Here is a 21,863-nt window from a genome sequence, read left to right as displayed (position 1 = left end):
TTTAAAAAAAAAAAAGAAATTCACCTATTGGAATCACAAGGTTCATCCGCAGGCTGGCTCATATTCTTTACATGCCTTCTTGCTTACATTTCCATCAGGGAACTTCAGCACTGATTAGCTGTGTTGGTGATGTTCTGTCTGAGCTGGAACAGTCTCCTTTCTCTCTTTTCCAGTAGCCACTGCTTATCTGCAGCACTCACTTGATGTGCCTTGATTGAAGAGAAAACGAGGAGTCTAGTAAGTGAGTACCTATGCAGTAATATTTAATAAAAGTGTTGTGTTTATCAGTAGATCAGCTATGGGTAGAGGGGGCAGAGGGCCCCCCTGGCCCTCGTTCAGAGGGATCCATCAGAATCTACCGCCACTCTTAACTAACAGCAATCCGATATAGTTTTGCTCTGCGGTAGAGCAGGGAGACATGATTTTCCTACACTACCGCTCCCCGTTCTGTGGACCAGAGGCTGCTTTAAGCCTGCCGTCTACAGAACAGAAGGGCCATACACTTGCCGTCATCACGCTACACTGGGACTCTACATCCTGTGCCTGTGTTGGTGCTATGACATCAATGCGTTGGTCCTCCTGGGCCCTGCCGGTTGACTTGTCAGGATCGTGGATTAGGTGAGTATATGATGTTTTTTATTTTAATTAAAACTTGTGCTGTGAATGTGGGGGCATCATAAACAATGGAGGATCCTCATACAGTATGGGGGCAAATGTGATGGACACTGAAATGGTGTAGGGGGGCCCTCATACATTTTAGGGACTACAGTGGGAGGTCATCATAAAGTGTGGGGTTCATTATACAGCGTCGGAGCTAATCTGGGGGCCGTTATACAAATTAAGGGCTAATGCAGGGGCCATTATACAGTTTGGTGAGTAATGTGTCTGCCATTATACAGTGTCAGAGCTAATGTGGGGGCCATTATGCAGTTTGGGGCCTACCATGAGTGTAATCATACAGTGTGGGGACTATTGTGGGTAGGCTTTCATGCAGTGTAGGGGGCACTCATACTGTGTGTGGGCCCCTCACACATTGTAAGGAAATTTGTGGGGGGTTCTCATAAAGTGTAGATGCCATTATTCAATGTGGGAGCTAATGTGGGTTCATTATACAGTTTGGAGCTTAGTGAGGGGACTACTGTGAGGGGTCATTGTACAGTATGGAAGCTAATGCGGGGGACATTATATAGTATGAGGGCTGATGTGGGGCCATTATGAAGTGTGGGGACTACTGTGGAGGCCATTATACAGTGTGAGGGCTATTGCGGAGGTCATTATACTGTGTTTTTGGGGAGCACTGGGGACATCACAGTGTATATACTGTATATATTTGCCCATTTTACTGTTTGTAAGGGAGCTGTGGACTCACCATACTGTATATAGAGGAGCTGTAGGGGCATTATACTGTGCACAACAGAGCTGTGAGCCCATAATTCTGTTTATAGGGGAACTGTACATTGTGGGACTAAAGGGACATTATTAAATGATTCACTGATTATTAAATGTTAAAGCACTCCCATCAAAGTTATTATCTTCTTAATATATTGCAGTCATCATATTCTAAAACACTGTGTACTTATAATTGCCAATTTCACCCTTCTACCCCGCTAATTCTTCTATTTACTCTGCTCTATGTAGAAACAGGAAGTGTCTTTCCCTTCATTTTATCAATCCCCTCTTCAACTCCAGACCTTGCTGCTCCCTCCTCTTCCTGCCAGGGACTTTTGCAGTGACTAATAACTTATACAGGGAAAATAGACTTCCTGTTTCTACATAGAGAAACAAATGTTCAGCTAGACATTTTAATCAGATGACGTCACAGACGTAATGGAAAAGAGAAGAATTATCTAGGAAGAAGGACAAAATGAGCAATTGTAAATATACAGTGCTGTATAATATGAAGACTGCAATATATTAAGAAAATAAACATTTTGATGGCCATGCTTCTTTAAGTGGCACTTTAGAAGCATTGTTGTTATAGGCGCACTCAGAGTATTGTGACCGTCAAAGGTGTACAGTTGGCATTATTACTTTTTTAAGGCAAAATGAGTGTTTTCTAGATCATTTGCACAGGGCATTAAAATTTTCTAATTTTCTAGTGGCCAATTTTACCATCTAGAGGGCAGAAAGGAGGCATTATTACTATCTAAGGGGCACAGTGTTGGGCATTATTATGTGGGGCAAATAGAGCAGTAAGAGGAGCGATGTTATTGTTCCAAACTGCAGGTGCAGTAATAGGGACACATACAGCAGCAGCAGCTCAGCATTGGGGTATGCAGCAGCATAACTAGAGTTTGATGGGCCCCGATGCAAGATTTGGACCAGGGCCCCCCATCCTAAATGAATTATATAGGTCCTCCATCCTGGTATATATGTCCCTCATCCTGGCCCCTTCCTGGTGTATATATCCCTTATCCTGGTATATGTCCCCCATTCTGCTGCTGTTCTTTAATGTATAGAAAAAAATAAATACTTATACTCACCAGAGGTGAACATAGTCATGGAGACCCATAGCATAAGTATAATGCATGCCCCATAGTCCTCCATATAATATAATGCATCCCATAGTCCTCCATATAATATACTGCACAGCTCATAGTCATCCATAAAGTATAATGCACAGCCCATAATCCTCCATAAAGTATAATGTACAGCCCATAGTCATCCATAAAGTATAATGCACAGCCCATAGTCATCCATAAAGTATAATACATAGCCCATAGTCATCCATAAAGTATAATCCACAGCCCATAGTCATCTATAAAGTATAATACACCATCATAGTCATCCATGAAGTATAATACACCTCCATCGTCATCCTATAAAGCATAATGAACCCACATAATCATCCATAGTAGTATGATGCAACCCATAGTCATCCAAAGTACTATAATTCACCCCCATAGTCATCCTATAAAGTATAATGCACCCCATTGTCATCCATAGTAGTATAATGCACCACATATTTAAATAAATAAATACTCTCTGTTCCTTCACTCCCTCTCCCGTACGTCCTCTCATGAAGCCAGCAGCTGACTCCGGCGTGCAACGGGAGCTTGTGACATCACTGCTATACACCCCGTCACGTCCATGGTGATGTCAGCTGTTGGCATCTGAATGGCCGGCAGCGTGCATTGTGGCATGTGGACATGCGCGCTACAATACACTTCAACTGTATGTGTGTCTGAGGACGCACATCCAGCTGAAGCTTTTGCTGGAATCAGCGGGCCTCGGCCCCTGACCCACCGGACCCCTGACCCGCCGGACCCAGTCGCAGCAGTGACTGCTGTGACCGTGGTTGCTACGCCACTGGGTATCAGTAAGATAAGGCGTTTGTGCAAGTTGAAAATAGATGGAAAGTAAAACCTTGGTCATCTATACCCACAATTAGGGTACACCACCACAGTTGTAATCAGGGTTACCGGTTAGGAGCCCACTCAGAAGTTTTTCCCACCCTGAGCTGAATCCCTAGCTACACCTTTGGTTCTTACACATTCCCATTGCTTAGTTCCGAAGCCATTCAGAGTGACAGATATCTGAAAAAGAATACATACTTTATTTTGTACAATACTATTCAACGCTTTAATTGACACTGAATCCTGAAATTCTTTTTCAGCTTGGTGACATATAAATTCTTACTTATGAGTTATATATATATATATATATATATATATATATATATATATATATATATATACACAGTACAGACCAAAAGTTTGGACACACCTTCTCATTTAAAGATTTTTCTGTATTTTCATGACTATGAAAATTGTACATTCACACTGAAGGCATCAAAACTATGAATTAACACATGTGGAATTATATACTTAGCAAAAAAGTGTGAAACAACTGAAAATATGTCTTATATTCTAGGTTCTTCAAAGTAGCCACCTTTTGCTTTGATGACTGCTTTGCACACTCTTGGCATTCTCTTGATGAGCTTTAAGAGGTAGTCACCGGAAAAGGTCTTCCAACAATCTTGAAGGAGTTCCCAGAGATGCTTAGCACTTGTTGGCCCTTTTGCCTTCACTCTGCAGTGCAGCTCACCCAAACCATCTCGATTGGGTTCAGGTCTGGTGACTGTGGAGGCCAGGTCATCTGGCGTAGCACCCCATCACTCTCCTCCTTGGTCAAATAGCCCTTACACAGCCTGGAGGTGTGTTTGGGGTCATTGTACTGTTGAAAAATAAATGATGGTGCAACTAAACGCAAACCGGATGGAATAGCATGCCGCTGCAAGATGCTGTGGTAGCCATGCTGGTTCAGTATGCCTTCAATTTTGAATAAATCCCCAACAGTGTCACCAGCAAAGCACCCCCACACCATCACACCTCCTCCTCCATGCTTCACGGTGGGAACCAGGCACGTAGAGTCCATCAGTTCACCTTTTCTGGGTCGCACAAAGACACGGTGGTTTGAAACAAAGATCTCAAATTTGGACTCATCAGATCAAAGCACAGATTTCCACTGGTCTAATGTCCATTCCTTGTGTTCTTTAGCCCAAACAAGTCTCTTCTGCTTGTTGCCTGTCATTAGCAGTGGTTTCCTAGCATCTATTTTACCATGAAGGCCTGCTGCACAAAGTCTCCTCTTAACAGTTGTTGAAGAGATGTGTCTGCTGCTAGAACTCTGTGTGGCATTGACCTGGTCTCTAATCTGAGCTGCTGTTAACCAGCGATTTCTGAGGCTGGTGACTCGGATAAATTTATCCTCAGAAGCAGAGGTGACTCTTGGTCTTCCTTTCCTGGGGCGGTCCTCATGTGAGCCAGTTTCTTTGTAGCGCTTGATGGTTTTTGCAACTGTACTTGGGGACACTTTCAAAGTTTGCCCAATTTTTCGGACTGACTGACCTTCATTTCTTAAAGTAATGATGGCCACTCGTTTTTCTTTACTTAGTTGCTTTTTTCTTGCCATAATACAAATTCTAACAGTCTATTCAGTAGGAATATCAGCTGTGTATCCACCAGACTTCTGCACAACACAACTGATGGTCCCAACCCCATTTATAAGGCAAGAAATCCCACTTATTAAACCTGACAGGACACACCTGTGAAGTGAAAACCATTTCCGGTGACTACATCTTGAAGCTCATCAAGAGAATGCCAAAAGTGTGCAAAGCAGTCATCAAAGTGTGGCGCCCCTGAGGGTTCGACCGCCACAGGGATGCTGCACTTCTTTAATGGAGTGTAGTGTTCCTCCTCTGAGGTAAGAACAGTGTGATGGTCAGGACTCCACCTCCGCATCCAACACCACATTTCTCCACCAGAGGGGGCTAGAATGCACTAAGTGCTGCCCTCCTGGTTACAGGGAGACTTGGGAACCAAGAGTTAGGGGAACCATTTAGTGGGCGAGGGTGGAGGAATCACATTTTAGTGACACTTTGAATTTCATATTTAATAAAAAGCCATCTTGGTTCATGGTCTTTCGGTGGTTCTTTGACTGTCTTTGAATTGTGAATTACTGTGATCTCCCACCCTGAACGTGGATCCTGTGTGGACCTGCAGTGGATGGAGACACAGCCCTCGTACCTTGGCCTTGGGCCGAGGGGCAGGTTGTAGACAAGGAATGTCTCAACCTGGTCAAGGACCACGACCAAGAAGGCCCGGAGCTTAGGAGTGTAGCTCCACCGCAAATGGATCCCTGGGAGGATGCAGACGGAGTGGTATACGCCACCTGTCCTCGCCAACCTGATCTATTCAGAGGGATTCCGGCTGCAAGAGGGGTACCGGCCCCCAAACTTGCTACTCCATGTCCTGGTCGGGGAAGCCCGGTAGGCCCTGAGGATCCCACCTGGTATCGGAAGGAGCGGAGCTGCCACCCGTGCCCTTTTTCTGAGAGGAGTTCAGAGGGAGACCCGGCCTATGTACACACACAGACAGGAAAGCACTCGGTCTGTAGTTTAGGAACACTCTGGTGCGGGGTCCTGATTGAACACTGGACTTACTCGGAGGTTGTCGGACCCGCTTCGTCTCTGGTGGCCGCAGAACTCCGCGAGGAGCAGGGAGTCGCCTTCTTTCTGCCATCTCTTGTGTGAGTAAAGCCTTAGAAGTTCACCCCTATGGCTTCCGGACATTTTATTCTGCACTACGCAGACTTTCTAGACTACTACCCCCTGTCATCCTGTCCCTCTGCCCTGAGGCCTTGCTCCACCTGTGGGGAGTAGTAACAACGCCGGCTGCCCTAACACCAGGCCTCAGTGGACTGCAGCAGCGCTGGTGGCCTTCACCAGGTGCCACAGGTGGCGTAGTCGAAATCAGCCACTCAACCCGGATTAGCCCATACCATCCTTCTTTTAATGTGACGGCCCTGGGCACGGAGCGGGTCTGGGCCACAGCTGCACCCGATCTCTCCATCACAGGACCCGAATCCGAGTCCCCCATCTCCCAGGGTAAAGAAAAGGGCTTTCGAGTAGAGGCGTCACAAAAGCAAAAGGTGGCTACTTTGAAGAACCTAGAATATAAGACATATTTTCAGTTGTTTCACACTTTTTTGTTAAGTATATAATTCCACATGTGTTAATTCATAGTTTTGATGCCTTCAGTGTGAATGTACAATTTTCAAAGTCATGAAAATACAGAAAAATCTTTAAATAAGAAGGTGTGTCCAAACTTTTGGTTTGTACTGTATATATACACGAGTTTGTGTGTAATGCTGTGCATACAAGTTGATTTCAAGGGGGTTGTCTACTACTATACAGCCCCTTACCCATGGCCATAGGGTGCTGCATAAATTTAAAAATAATCTATACTTACCTCCACCAATATGGCTTTTCTGATCACAGCCGTGTGTCCTCCGGCTATCTCCTAGCTAACAGTGTCAAGTAGAGATGAGCGGTGTTCGACTAGAACTGTTCGCCAATCTCAAATTCGAGCTGTTTTGGGCGGTGTTCGAGTTGTTCGAGGAACCCGAACGATTTGAAAAAAATTCGGCTGTTCGAGGTTATGTTCGATAACTGTTCGTGCACCAAAAGCGTGTCCTGCATGTCTGGCGCTATTTAGAGCACCAATCATGCAGGGATTGTCTGCCACTCACTGTAATGCCAGAGCCATGGTGGTTGTGGCATTACAGTGATTGCCCAAATCGATGGGAACAGTGCCAACAGTGAAACATGAAAAGCCGGCAATTCAGCAGCGGCATACACCGGTACCGGACAATTTAGAACCGAAAGAATAGAGCTTCACACATAGATTAGATAGATAGAAACATGTCAGCCACATATATATGAAGTACAGTGACAGTGTTGCTTACTGTACTTGTCATTTAGTGTAAAGGATTTATTAAAAAAAATAATAGTGTTTTCATGCACCGTCTCTTTAAAAAAGCCAGCCGGCATTTCAGCAGCGGTACCCGACAATTTGGAATAGAAAGAATAGAGAATCACACATAGATTAGATAGATAGAAACATGTCAGTCACATATATATGAAGTACAGTGACAGTGTTGGTTACTGTACTTGTCATTTAGTGTAAAGGATTTATTAAAAAAAATATTAGTGTTTTCATGCACTGTCTCTTTAAAAAAGCCGGCCGGCATTTCAGCATCTGTACCCGACAATTTAGAATAGAAGGAATAGAGCATCACACATAGATTAGATAGATAGAAACATGTCAGTCACATATATAAGAAGTACAGTGATAGTGTTGATTACTGTACTTGTCATTTAGTGTTAAAATAAAGGATTTATTAAAAAAAAAATTGGCGTGGCGGTCCCCGCAATTTTAGGCTCTAGCGGAGGTTAAGCAGACGGCTGGGGCAGATGTTTGAAGCCTGGGAAGGGGGTAATACCCATGGAGCTTCCCAGGCTACTAATATCATCCCCCAGCTGAATACCTAGCCTTTACTAGCTATTAAAATGGGGGACCCCCTCAAAAAAATGACGTGGGGTCCCCCCTATTTTAATAGCTAGCAAAGGCTAGGCAGACAGCTGGGGGCTGATATTAATAGCCCAGGAAGGGTACCATGAATATTGGCCCCCTCCCAGGCTAGAAACACCAGCCGTCAGCCGCCCCAGAAATGGCGCATCCATAGGATGCGCCAATTCTGGCACTTAGCCTTGCTCTTCCCACTGCCCTGTAGCGGTGGCAGTGGGGTAATAGGGCTGGGGTTGATGTCAGCTTATAATGCCAGCTGACATCAAGCCCAGGTTAGTAATGTAGAGGCGTCTATAAGACACCCCCATTACTAACCCCATAGTCAAAGTTAAAAGAAAACACAAACACCCAGAATAAAGTCCTTTAATTGAAATAAAGACACAATCCTTTATTGTTCTAAATTAAACCATACTTACCACCACGCCCATTCCAGCTGAAGCCAACGATCTCCTGCAATAAAAGTAAAATAATAAAGCAACCTCATCCTTACCTTTCCATGGTTCCCAGGACAGCTTCAGCTCTGCTACATCGAGATGACAGGCTGGACCGCAGCAGAACGCTGCCATCCAGCCTGTCATCCCGCAGACACTGAGAAGCGCAGGCTTGCTTGCGCTCCTCAGTGTCTCTCTGTGACGGCATCCAGATGAGCCGACAATGAACTCGGCTCACCTCATGCACGTCACTGACAGCGTGGGAGAATTCTCCTGCACTCAGCGCTTCAGCGTGAGAATTTTCCCACGCTGTCAGTGACGTGCATGAGGTGAGCCGAGTTCATTGGACATGAATGAGCTCACCTCATGCACGTCACTGACAGCGTGGGAAAATTCTCACGCTGAAGCGCTGAGTGCAGGAGAATTTTCCCACGCTGTCAGTGACGTGCATGAGGTGAGCTCATTAATGTCCATTGAACTCAGCTGACCTCATGTACGTCACTGACAGCGTGGGAGAATTCTCACGCTGAAGCGCTGAGTGCAGGAGAATTCTTCCACGCTGTCAGTGACGTACATAAGGTGAGCTGAGTTCATTGGACATGACCTCGGCTCATCTGGATGCCGTCACAGCGAGACACTGAGGAGCGCAAGCATGCCTGTGCTTCTCAGTGTCTGCGGGATGACAGGCTGGATGGCAGCGTTCTGCTGCGGTCCAGCCTGTCATCTCGATGTAGCAGAGCTGAAGCTGTCTGGGAACCATGGAAAGGTAAGGATGAGGTTGCTTTATTATTTTTCTTTTATTGCAGGAGATCGTTGGCTTCAGCTGGAATGGGCGTGACGGTAAGTATGGTTTAATTTAGAACAATAAAGAATTGTGTGTTTATTCCAATTAAAGGACTTTTTTCTGGGTGTTGTGTTTTTTTTAAATACTTTACTAGAAATTCATAGTGGTCATGTCTAATATTGGCGTGACCCCATGAATTTCGGGCTTAGGGCCAGCTGATAATGCCAAGCTGGCCCTAACCCCTTTATTACCCAGTGAGCCACCGCACCAGGGCCCTGGATGAGTTGGGTACAGCGCCAGAAGAGGGCGCTTCTATGAACGCGCCATTTTCCGGGGTGGCTGCGGACTGTAATTTGCAGCTGGGGTGACCCAGAAAGCTTGGGTCTCCCTGCGCTGCAGATTCCAGCCCCCAGCTGCCTAGTTGTACCTGGCTGGACACAAAAATAGGGCGAAGCCCCACGTATTTTTTTTTTTAATTATTTCATGAAATTCATGAAATAATTAAGAAAAAAAGGGCTTCCCTATATTGTTGTGTCCGGCCAGGTACAAATAGGCAGCTGGTGGTTGGGGGCAGCCCGTTCCTGCCTGCTGTACCTGGCTGGACACAAATATAGTGCGAAGCCCCACGTCAATTTTTTTTTAAATTATTTCATGAAACTATATGGTAGCCCGATTCTAACGCATCGGGTATTCTAGAATATGTATGCGGCAGACCCGGCGCAATCAGCAGAGCGGTGTTTAAATTTGGCGCCAAAATCGCTGACTGGTCGCGGCCAGCAACCGCGACCAATCAGCAAAGCGGTGTTGAAATTTGGCGACTATATCACTGATTGGTCACGGCCGGCGGTCGCGACTAATCAGCAGAGCGGGGTTTAAATTTTGCGCCAGTAATGCTGATAGGTTGTGGTCGCGACCAATCAGCAAAGCGGTGTTTAAATTTGGCGCCAATAATGGTGATTGGTGACGACCTCGACCACTCAGCAGAGCGGTGTTTAAATTTGGCGGCAACAATGTTGATTAGTCGCGGCCGGCGGTCGCGACTAATCAGCAGAGCGGGGTTTAAATTTTGCGCCAATAATGTTGATAGGTTGTGGTCGCGACCAATCAGCAAAGCGGTGTTTAAATTTGGCGCCAATAATGGTGATTGGTCACGACCTCGACCATTCAGCAGAGCGGTGTTTAAATTTGGCGGCAACAATGTTGATTAGTCGCGGCCGGCGGTCACGACCAATCAGCAGAGCGGGGTTTAAATTTGGCGCCAATAATGCTGATTGGTCGCAATCGCCGGCCGCGACCAATCAGCAGAGCGGTGTTTAAATTTGGCGTCAAAATCGCTGATTGGTCGCGGAAGGCAACTGTGACCAATCAGCAGAGCGGGGTTTAAATTTGGCACCAATACTGCTGATTGGTCGCGGCCGGCAACCGTGACCAATCAGCCGAGCAGGGTTTAAATTTGGCGCCAATACTACTGATTGGTCGCGGACGGCGACCGCGATCAATCAGCAGAGCGGTGTTTAAATTTGGCGCCAATAATGCTGATTAGTCGCGGCCGGCATCCGCGACCAATTAGCAGAGCGGGGTTTAAATTTGGCGCCAATCTCACTGATTGGACGCGTCTGGCGTCCGCGACCAATCAGCAGAGCGTTGTTTAAATTTGGCGCCAAGCTCGCTGATTGGTCGCGGCCGCTATTTAAATGTGGCGCCCAAATCGGTGATTGGTCGCGGGCAGCGTCCGCGACCAATCAGCAGAGCGGTGTTTAACTTTAGCGCCAAGATCACTGATTGGTCGCGTGTGGAGAGCGCGACCAATCAGCTAATCGTATTGGTGAGGACCGGGGAGCGCCGCTGCCTGGTCGGATACTTCCGTTGCGAGAAGCCGGGAGATGAGCGACTGCTCGCAGCAGATGTATCCCGACCCGCAGCTCCGCTCCCCGGTCCTCCCTTGACACCCTAGCCGCTGATGTCCCCACAGTATCCGCATGGTGTTACAAAGATCCGGACATTTGTGTTAAAAATCGCTGATTGGTCGCTGGCGCTGCCCGCGACCAATCACCGATTTGGGCGCCAAATTTAAATATCGGCCGCAACCAATCACCAATCTTGGCTCCACATTTAAACACCGCTGTGCTGATTGGTCGCCGACGCTGGGCGCGACCAATCACCGATTTTGGCGCCACATTTAAATAGCGTCCGCGACCAATCAGTACAGCGGTGTTTAAAAGTGGAGCCAAGATGGGTGATTGGTCGCGGAGGATATTTAAATTTGGCGCCCAAATCGGTGATTGGTCGCGGGCAGCGCCAGCGACCAATCAGCGATTTTTAACACAAATGTCCGGACCTTTGTAACACCATGCGGATACTGTGGGGACATCAGCGGCTAGGGTGTGAAGGGAGGACCGGGGAGCGGCGCTGCGGGTCGGGATACTTCTGCTGCGAGCGCCCGCTCATGTCCCGGGTTCTCGCAGCGGAAGTATCCGTACAGGCAGCGCCGCTGACATCCATGCGGCTAGGGTGTGAAGGGAGGACCGGGGAGCGGCGCTGACATCCAATTCGTCGCGGCCGCTATTTAAATGTGCGGCACAAATCGGTGATTGGTCGCCGTCTTGACCGCGACCAATCACTGATCTTGCCGCCAAAGTTAAACACTACTGTGCTGATTGGTCGCGGACGCTGCCCGCGACCAATCACAGATTTGTGCGCCAAATTTAAATATCGGCCGCGACCAATCACCGATCTTGGATCCACATTTAAACAACGCTGTGCTGATTGGTCGCGGCCGATATTTAAATGTGGCGCCCAAATCGGTGATTGGTCACGGTCTTGGCGCGCGACCAATCACTGATCTTGCTGCCAAAGTTAAACACTACCGTGCTGATTGGTCGCGGACGCTGCCCGCGACCAATCACCGATTTGTGCGCCAAATTTAAATATCAGCCTCATGTACGTCACTGACAGCGTGGGAAAATTCTCCTGCACTCAGCGCTTCAGCGTGAGAATTCTCCCACGCTGTCAGTGACGTACATGAGGTGAGCTGAGTTCATTGGACATGAGCTCACCTCATGCACGTCACTGACAGCGTGGGAAAATTCTCACGCTGAAGCGCTGAGTGCAGGAGAATTCTCCCACGCTGTCAGTGACGTGCATGAGGTGAGCCGAGTTCATTGTCGGCTCATCTTTATGCCGTCACAGAGAGACACTGAGGAGCGCAAGCAAGCCTGCGCTTCTCAGTGTCTGCGGGATGACAGGCTGGATGGCAGCGTTCTGCTGCGGTCCAGCCTGTCATCTCGATGTAGCAGAGCTGGAGCCGTCGTGGGAACCATGGAAAGGTAAGGATGAGGTTGCTTTATTATTTTACTTTTATTGCAGGAGATCGTTGGCTTCAGCTGGAATGGGCGTGACTGTAAGTATGGTTTAATTTACAACAATAAAGAATTGTGTCTTTATTTCAATTAAAGGACTTTATTCTGGGTGTTTGTGTTTTTTTTTAACTTTGACTATGGGGTTAGTAATGGGGGTGTCTTATAGACGCCTCTCCATTACTAACCTGGGCTTGATGTCAGCTGGCATTATAAGCTGACATCAACCCCAGCCCTATTACCCCACTGCCACCGCTACAGGGCAGTGGGAAGAGCGAGGCTAAGTGCCAGAATTGGCGCATCCTATGGATGCGCCATTTCTGGGGCGGCTGACGGCTGGTGTTTCTAGCCTGGGAGGGGGCCAATATTCATGGCACCCTTCCTGGGCTATTAATATCAGCCCCCAGCTGTCTGCCTAGCCTTTGCTAGCTATTAAAATAGGGGGGACCCCACGTCATTGTTTTGGGGGGGTCCCCCATTTTAATAGCTAGTAAAGGCTAGGTATTCAGCTGGGGGCTGATATTAGTAGCCTGGGAAGCTCCATGAGTATTACCCCCTTCCCAGGCTTCAAACATCTGCCCCAGCCGTCTGCTTAACCTCCGCTAGAGCCTAAAATTGCGGGGACCGCCACGCCAATTTTTTTTTTAATAAATCCTTTATTTTAACACTAAATGACAAGTACAGTAATCAACACTATCACTGTACTTATTATATATGTGATTGGCATGTTTATATCTATCTATGTGTGATGCTCTATTCTTTCTGTTATAAATTGTCGGGTACAGATGCTGAATTGCCGGCCGGCTTTTTTAAAGAGATGGTGCATGAAAACACTATTATTTTTTTAAATAAATCCTTTACACTAAATGACAAGTACAGTAAGCAACACTATCACTGTGCTTCTTATATGTGACTGACATGTTTCTATCTATCTAATCTATGTGTGATGCTCTATTCCTTCTTGTCTAAATTGTCGGGTACCGGTGTATGCCGCTGCTGAATTGCCGGCCGGCTTTTTTAAAGAGAGCGTCTTCTGAGCAGTTTGTCAGCTTTTGGACACCTTTGAAGGTGTTTTCTATGTGTTTCTATGTGTTTTTGTTTGCCTGCCATTGGTTTTAACGGTGTTCGACGGTGTTCTAAGGTGTTCGACGAACAGTTCCTCGAACATCCCGGTGTTCGACGAACCGAACCGAACCCGAACACTACGGGGTGGCTCAACACTAGTGTCAAGTGCCGCTGCAGCCAATCAATAGCTGCTGATCCTCTGAGCAGAAGTAACACTTTACTGGTTAGTGAAAGTCATTATAAAATATTACATTAACTCTTCATTTGTACTAAAAGTCACTGAGCTTTGCTTCTCTGAAGGCTGTGCTGTTAGTATTATCCACACTTCTATGTGAAGAGATCCACCTTGGAAGGAATTTGACCTGCTTTGTAAAGGTCAACTCAAACTTTCCAACAAAAATGACTCATATTCCTCTGCTTCCAATGCTTAAGTTGGAAAGGAAAATATGTGACCTGTTTAAACAATACAATCATTTGCTTCATGTCTTGTTATTGCTATTGAAAGGACAATATTGTTACTAAGCTGAAAATGGAGATAAGCAGGTGCCTAAGCTGAACACTGATACATAAACAAAGTTTGTGAAATGTTACACAAGGCACGCAGCATGGTCATGATGATGGCATAGGATGTAGGGTATGGGTAAATGCACACGTAGCATATACTGAATGTACAGAGGCTTTCCTTCTGGCTGTGTGTATAGAAATTCTGCAGTGTATTAAACTATCAGCTAAGTAGATGAGATTTTTAAAATCCCATTTACATGTGTCAGAAAATGTCTTAAACGTGTAGATGAAAATTTTAACATAAGATGAGACGTGCAGTATAAATTTTAAAAGCTACTGCATATCAATTTTCTTCTGTGGATTTCCATTACAAAATTCACTTCATTGCAAATGGGTGAAATACACAATAAATTCACAGCAAACCTAAATGTTATATTTTTTACAGCTGATTTGCTAAGAAGGTGTGATGAAATCAACTGTGGAATTTGCAGGTAAGTGGATCACGGTCAGAATATTTATAGCTGCAATTTAAAATTCCCTTAAGCTGATGAAAAATATTGAATATTTCACATAAGAAGACTTAAAGAAGTTGTCCACTACTTTTATATTGATGCCCTATCCATTGAATAGGAGGCGGATGTGCAGTACACCGCGGGGGCCACTACCACTTGACGGCGGAGCCCCGCAGGTGAGCACTTCCGGCTGGCGGCTGCCGACACTGATGACAGCTGATCGGCGGGGATGCTGCGTTCAGGACCCCGGCTGATCATACATTGAAGCCCTATCCTCGGATAAGGCATCAGTGTAAAAGTAGTGGACAACCCCTTTAAGCCCCCATACACTTCACACAGATTTTTGACTAATGGTGGTTTGGTCGATTGTTCATACCGGAGCTCTCATGCAAGATCCTTCTGGCCACCAACACCATCTATTGGGGAACAATCTGGAGGTCCCATTCACATTAGACTGCCGGCCCTTAACCCTCTTGCAGTGGATGACATATATATACACAGGCGTGGAAAAGTTTAGGCCTCCCTAATCAAAATTACTGCTATTGTGAACAGTTAAGAAAGTTGAAGAAGAAATGATCTCTAAAAGGCCTAAAGTTGAAGATGACACATTTCCTTTGCATGTTAGGGAAAAAAAAATAATACATATATATATATATATATATATATATATATATATATATACATACAGTACAGACCAAAAGTTTGGACACACCTTCTCATTTAAAGATTTTTCTGTAATTTCATGACTATGAAAATTACACATTCACACTGAAGGCATCAAAACTATGAATTAACACATGTGGAATTATATACTTAACAAAAAAGTGTGACACAACTGAAAATATGTCTTATATTCTAGGTTCTTCAAAGTAGCCACCTTTTGCTTTGATGACTGCTTTGCACACTCTTGGCATTCTCTTGATGAGCTTCAAGAGGTAGTCACCGGAAATGGTCTTCCAACAGTCTTGAAGGAGTTCCCAGAGATGCTTAGCACTTGTTGGCCCTTTTGCCTTCACTCTGTGGTCCAGCTCACCCCAAACCATCTGTGGAGGCCAGGTCATCTGGCGTAGCACCCCATCACTCTCTCTCTTGGTCAAATAGCCCTTACACAGCCTGGAGGTGTGTTTGGGGTCATTGTCCTGTTGAAAAATAAATGATGGTCCAACTAAACACAAACCGGATGGAATAGCATGCCGCTGCAAGATGCTGTGGTAGCCATGCTGGTTCAGTATGCCTTCAATTTTAAATAAATCCCCCACAGTGTCACCAGCAAAGCACCCCCACACCATCACACCTCCTCCTCCATGCTTCACGGTGGGAACCAGGCATGTAGAGTCCATCCATTCACCTTTTCTGCGTCGCACAAAGACACGGTGGTTGGAACCAAAGATCTCAAATTTGGACTCATCAGACCAAAGCACAGATTTCCACTGGTCTAATGTCCATTCTTTGTGTTCTTTAGCCCAAACAAGTCTCTTCTGCTTGTTGTCTGTCCTTAACAGTGGTTTCCTAGCAGCTATTTTACCATGAAGGCCTGCTGCACAAAGTCTCCTCTTAACAGTTGTTGTAGAGATGTGTCTGCTGCTAGAACTCTGTGTGGCATTGACCTGGTCTCTAATTTGAGCTGCTGTTAACCTGCGATTTCTGTGGCTGGTGACTCGGAGAAACTTATCCTCAGAAGCAGAGGTGACTCTTGGTCTTCCTTTCCTGGGGCGGCCCTCATGTGAGCCAGTTTCTTTGTAGCGCTTGATGGTTTTTGCAACTGCATTTGGGGACACTTTCAAAGTTTGCCCAATTTTTCGGACTGACTGACCGTCATTTCTTAAAGTAATGATGGCCACTCGTTTTTCTTTACTTAGCTGCTTTTTTCTTGCCATAATACAAATTCTAACAGTCTATTCAGTAGGACTATCAGCTGTGTATCCACCTGACTTCTGCACAACACAACTGATGGTACCAACCGCATTTATAAGGCAAGAAATCCCACTTATTAAACCTGACAGGGCACACCTGTGATGTGAAAACCATTTCCGGTGACTACCTCTTGTAGCTCATCAAGAGAATGCCAAGATTGTGCAAAGCAGTCATCAAAGCAAATGGTGGCTACTTTGAAGAACCTAGAATATAAGACATGTTTTCAGTTGTTTCACACTTTTTTGTTAAGTATATAATTCCACATGTGTTAATTCATAGTTTTGATGCCTTCAGAGTGAATGTACAATTTTCAAAGTCATGAAAATACAGAAAAATCTTTAAATGAGGTGTGTCCAAACTTTTGGTCTGTACTGTATATATATTCATGCTTTACATTTTAAAAACTGCAAAAAGGAAAATGGGCAGATGCAAGAGATTGGGCACAATACATAGTTACATAGGCGGATTATAATGAGGGCAATCTGAGCTACCGCCCGGGAGGGCCCATGGCCAGATTGCCCTCATTATAACGCTATATGCGCCGCCCGTATGACAATGTAGCAGACGCGAACATGCAGTGAGCTCTGCGTGCCCACGTCCGCTGTGCTCACGTGCAGAGCCCCTGGGATTCACCGCTGTGGCTCCTGCACTGCAGCTTTGTGTGGTGCTCAGTGTTGGCTCCGCCACCTGATCATCTTGTGCTCGGTGCTGGCTCCGCCTCCCTGCTCATCTTCTGCTGCCTTGCTTCCTGTTCCCTCCTACTGGCAGCTCTTGGTGATGGTAAGAAGCAAATAGCTGCATCCTGTTGTGTGAGAGTGTGACTTGGGCATGTCATCCTGTGGGCTGCAGGGTATGTGACCATGGGGGGGGCAACAGGGTATGTGACCATAGGGGGGGAACACAGTAGTTTGACAATAAATGGCTTCACCCAACCAATAACCATGAGTGGAGAAAAAGTTTTTTTGTTATCATTCATATTCTCTGAAACAAGGCCAGGAAAGGAAAAATTCTACCGGGGTATGTAAACTTTTGAGCACAGCTGTATATTGGGGGCTATGTGAGGGCTCATACTGTATGTACAGGGCGATGGGGGGCTCATACTGTACGTAGGGGGCTGTGTGGGGACTCATATTGTATGTAGGGGGCTGTGTGGGGGCTCATATTGTATGTAGAGACTTTGTGGGGGTATATTGCCTTGACATGTGAGCTGTTATCCTCATTGCAGTTCTGCTTATAGTCTCCCTTTCTTGTCCTGATTGAAGGAATTCCCTGATGGATCCCTGAATGACCACTGGAGGAGAAAAAGCATTGGAAGAAGACGTCATTAAGCTAAGTACACAACTGTTCAGGCCATATAGGGTCTACAGTGGTGGCCAAAAGTATTGGCACCCCTGCAATTCTGTCAGATAATACTCAGTTTCTTCCTGAAAATGATTGCAATCACAAATTCTTTGGTATTACTATCTTCATTTAATTTGTCTTCAATTAAAAATCACAAAAATAATTGTCCTAAAGCCAAATTGGATACAATTCCACACCAAACCTAAAAAAGGGGGTGGACAAAAGTATTGGCACTGTTTGAAAAATCATGTGATGCTTCTCTAATTCGTGTAATTAACAACACCTGTAACTTACCTGTGGCACCTAACAGGTGTTGGCAATAACTAAATCACACTTGCAGCCAGTTGACATGGATTAAAGTTGACTCAACCTCTGTCCTGTGTCCTTGTGTGTACCACATTGAGCATGGAGAAAAGAAAGAAGACCAAAGAACTGTCTGAGGACTTGAGAAACCAAATTGTAAGGAAGCATGAGCAATTTCAAGGCTACAAGTCCATCTCCAAAGACCTGAATGTTCCTGTGTCTTGCGTGCACAGTGTCATCAAGAAGTTTAAAGCCCATGGCACTGTGGCTAACCTCCCTAGATGTGGACGGAAAAGAAAAATTGACGAGAGATTTCAATGCAAGATTGTGTGGATGGTGGATAAAGAACCTCGACTAACATCCAAACAAGTTCAAGCTGCCCTACAGTCCAAGGGTACAACAGTGTCAACCCGTACTATCTGTCGGCGTCTGAATGAAAAGGGACTGTATGGTAGGATACCCAGGAACAGGGCCGGCTCCAGGTTTTTCTGGGCCCCGGGCGAAAGAGTCTGAGTGGGCCCCTTTAACACATACCACGATTCATGATGCAGAGATACGGCGGAGAAATATATTATATATATAGTACAATGCAAAGATTTCACTTCTTACATTACATGAGTGATATCTACTGTAAATTCCACAATAGCTCAGAAACCGGTGAATCGCTCCACACAGAATACTGGCCCCCATATAAGGCTCCACACAGAATACTGGCCCCCATATAAGGCTCCATACGGAATACTGGCCCCCATATAACGCTTCATACGGAATACTGGCCCCCATATAAGGCCCCATACGGAATACTGGCCCCCATATAAGGCCCCATAAGGAATACTGGCCCCCATATAAGGCCCCATACGGAATACTGGCCCCCATATAAGGCTCCATGCGGAATACTGACCCCCATATAAGGCTCCATGCGGAATACTGGCCCCCATATAAGGCTCCATACAGAATACTGGCCCCCATATAACGCTCCATACAGGATACTAGTCCCCTTATAAAACTCCATACAGGATACTGGCCCCCATATAACACTCCATACAGGATACCGGTCCCCTTATAACGCTCCATACAGGATACTGGTCCCCATATAACGCTCCATACAGGATACTGGTCCCCTTACAAAACTCCATACAGGATACTGGCCCCCATATAACGCTCCATACAGGATACCGGTCCCCTTATAACGCTCCATACAGGATACTGGTCCCCATATAACGCTCCATACAGGATACCGGTCCCCTTATAACGCTCCATACAGGATACCGGTTCCCTTATAACGCTCCATACAGGATACTGGCCCCCATATAATGCTGCATGCAGGCTGTTACCCCCCACATAATGCCCCATACAGGCTGTCTCCCCCCCCTTATAATGCTCCATGCAGGCTGTTACCCTCCACATAATGCCCCATACAGGCCCCACCCCTTTTAATGCTCCATGCAGGTTGTTACCCCCCACATAATGCCCCATACAGGCTGCCCCCCCCTTATAATGCCCCATGCAGGATGTCACCCCCCCTCTTTATAATGCCCCATGCAGGATGTCCCCTCCTCTCTTTATAATGCCCCATGCAGGATGTCCCCCCCTCTCTTTATAATGCCCCATGCAGGATGCCCCCCCCCTCTTTATAATGCCCCATGCAGGATGTCCCCCCCTCTCTTTATAATGCCCCATGCAGGATGTCCCCCCCTCTCTTTATAATGTCCCATGCAGGATGTCCCCCCCTCTCTTTATAATGCCCCATGCAGGATGTCCCCCCCTCTCTTTATAATGCCCCATGCCGGCTCCATACATTAAAAAAAAAAAATCAAATACTCACCTCCCTCCTCCTCACCTGCTGCAGCTGCTCGGGTCCGGACTCCAGCGTTGGCGGCGTCTTTCCGCTCTGCACTCCCTGTGACGGCTCAGGGGAGGGCGCGGTGTAAAGACGTCACCGCGCCCTCTGACCTGAGACGTCACAGGGAGCGCAGAGCAGGAAGACAGCTGATCTGCGGAGGCATGGGGAGAGGTAAGTATCCGGCTGCCGGGGCCCTGAGCAAGCGGCGGAGAAGGGCGGGCGCTGACACCGCTCTCCTCCGCCCGTAGCCCAGCGGGGTGCACGACCGCCAGTGGGCCCCTCTGCCTGCTCAGGGACCCGGCATTTGCCCGGGTGCGCCGGGTGCTGACGCCGGCCCTGCCCAGGAAGACCCCACTTCTTACCCCGAAACATAAAAAAGCCTGGCTGGAGTTTGCCAAAACTTACCTGAGAAAGCCTACAACGTTTTGGAAGAATGTTCTCTGGTCAGATGAGACAAAAGTAGAGCTTTTTGGGAAAAAGCATCAACATAGAGTGTACAGGAAAAAAAAAGTGGCATTCAAAGAAAAGAACATGGTCCCTACAGTCAAACATGGCAGAGGTTCCCTGATGTTTTGGGGTTGCTTTGCTGCCTCTGGCACTGGACTGCTTGACTGTGTGCATGGCATTATGAAGTCTGAAGACTACCAACAAATTTTGCAGCATAATGTAGGGCCCAGTGTGAGAAAGCTGGGTCTCCCTCAGAGGTCATGGGTCTTCGAGCAGGACAATGACCCAAAACACACTTCCAAAAGCACTATAAAATGGTATGAGAGAAAGCACTGGAGACTTCTAAGGTGGCCAACAATGAGTCCAGACCTGAATCCCATAAAACACCTGTGGAGAGATCTCAAAATGGCAGTTTGGAGAAGGCACCCTTCAAATATCAGGGACCTGGAGCAGTTTGCCAAAGAAGAATGGTCTACAATTCCAGCAGAGCATTGTAAGAAACTCATTGATGGTTACCGGAAGCGGTTGTTCGCAGTTATTTTGGCTAAAGGTTGTGCAACCAAGTATTAGGCTGAGGGTGCCAATACTTTGGTCTGGCCCATTTTTGGAGTTTTGTGTGAAATGATCAATGATTTGATTTTTGCTTCATTCTCTTTTGTGTTTTTTCCTTGCAAGCAAATTAAATGAAGATAGTAATACCAAAGAATTTGTGATTGCAATAATTTTCAGGAAGAACCTGAGTATTATCTGACAGAATTGCAGGGGTGCCAATACTTTTGGCCACCACTGTATATATATAGTGCTGTATCTGCTTTTAGACAGATGCAGCACATGCAGGGATTGTCTATTTGTTAATTGTTGTGATTGTCTAACAGACAAAACAAAACATGCAGCCGCAGTGACTCAAATATATTATCCGAGCACTACAAAATACTTGGATAACACCCGAGCGTACAGGGATAACAAGTTATCTGAGCACGTTCGCTCATCACTAATTTCTTTATGAATTGAGTTTTTAAAATAAAGAGATTTTTTTTAGTTTTTTTTTTATGGTTTACATGTATGAATGCTCCATAGGTTGATTGCTTTGGTTGTTGATTGAGAAGGCTATGTGGGGGCTCGTACTGTATATAGGGTATGTCAACATATTAATTCTGCTCAATATTAAGTGATACAAATAATATTAAAAATAATTATAATTAATATGTTAATATTGAGCAGAATTAAGTTCAGCCTATTGGTTCGGCCTCCACAACAGTCATGGTCTCTCATGTGGCCCCTTTTGAAAATTAATCTCCCACCCTTGCCCTATTATGTATGGCGCTATGTTATATATAGTTCTGTACATAAGGGAAAAATGTGCGCGCAGCGATATGCTCACCACTATTTCTGTCAGCGGGGGGTGGGGTCCACGCCTTCTAAACTGCCCGGGGCCCTGGCTACTCTTAATCCACCCCTGCATAGTTAGCAACTATTTGCACCCCGTTTTGAA

This window comes from Phyllobates terribilis, unplaced genomic scaffold, assembly GCF_046119375.1.
Source record: "Phyllobates terribilis strain yellow unplaced genomic scaffold, ASM4611937v1 Scaffold_9__5_contigs__length_417890890, whole genome shotgun sequence".
Lineage (NCBI taxonomy): Eukaryota > Metazoa > Chordata > Amphibia > Anura > Dendrobatidae > Phyllobates > Phyllobates terribilis.
Note: the sequence above shows the minus strand (reverse complement) of the source record.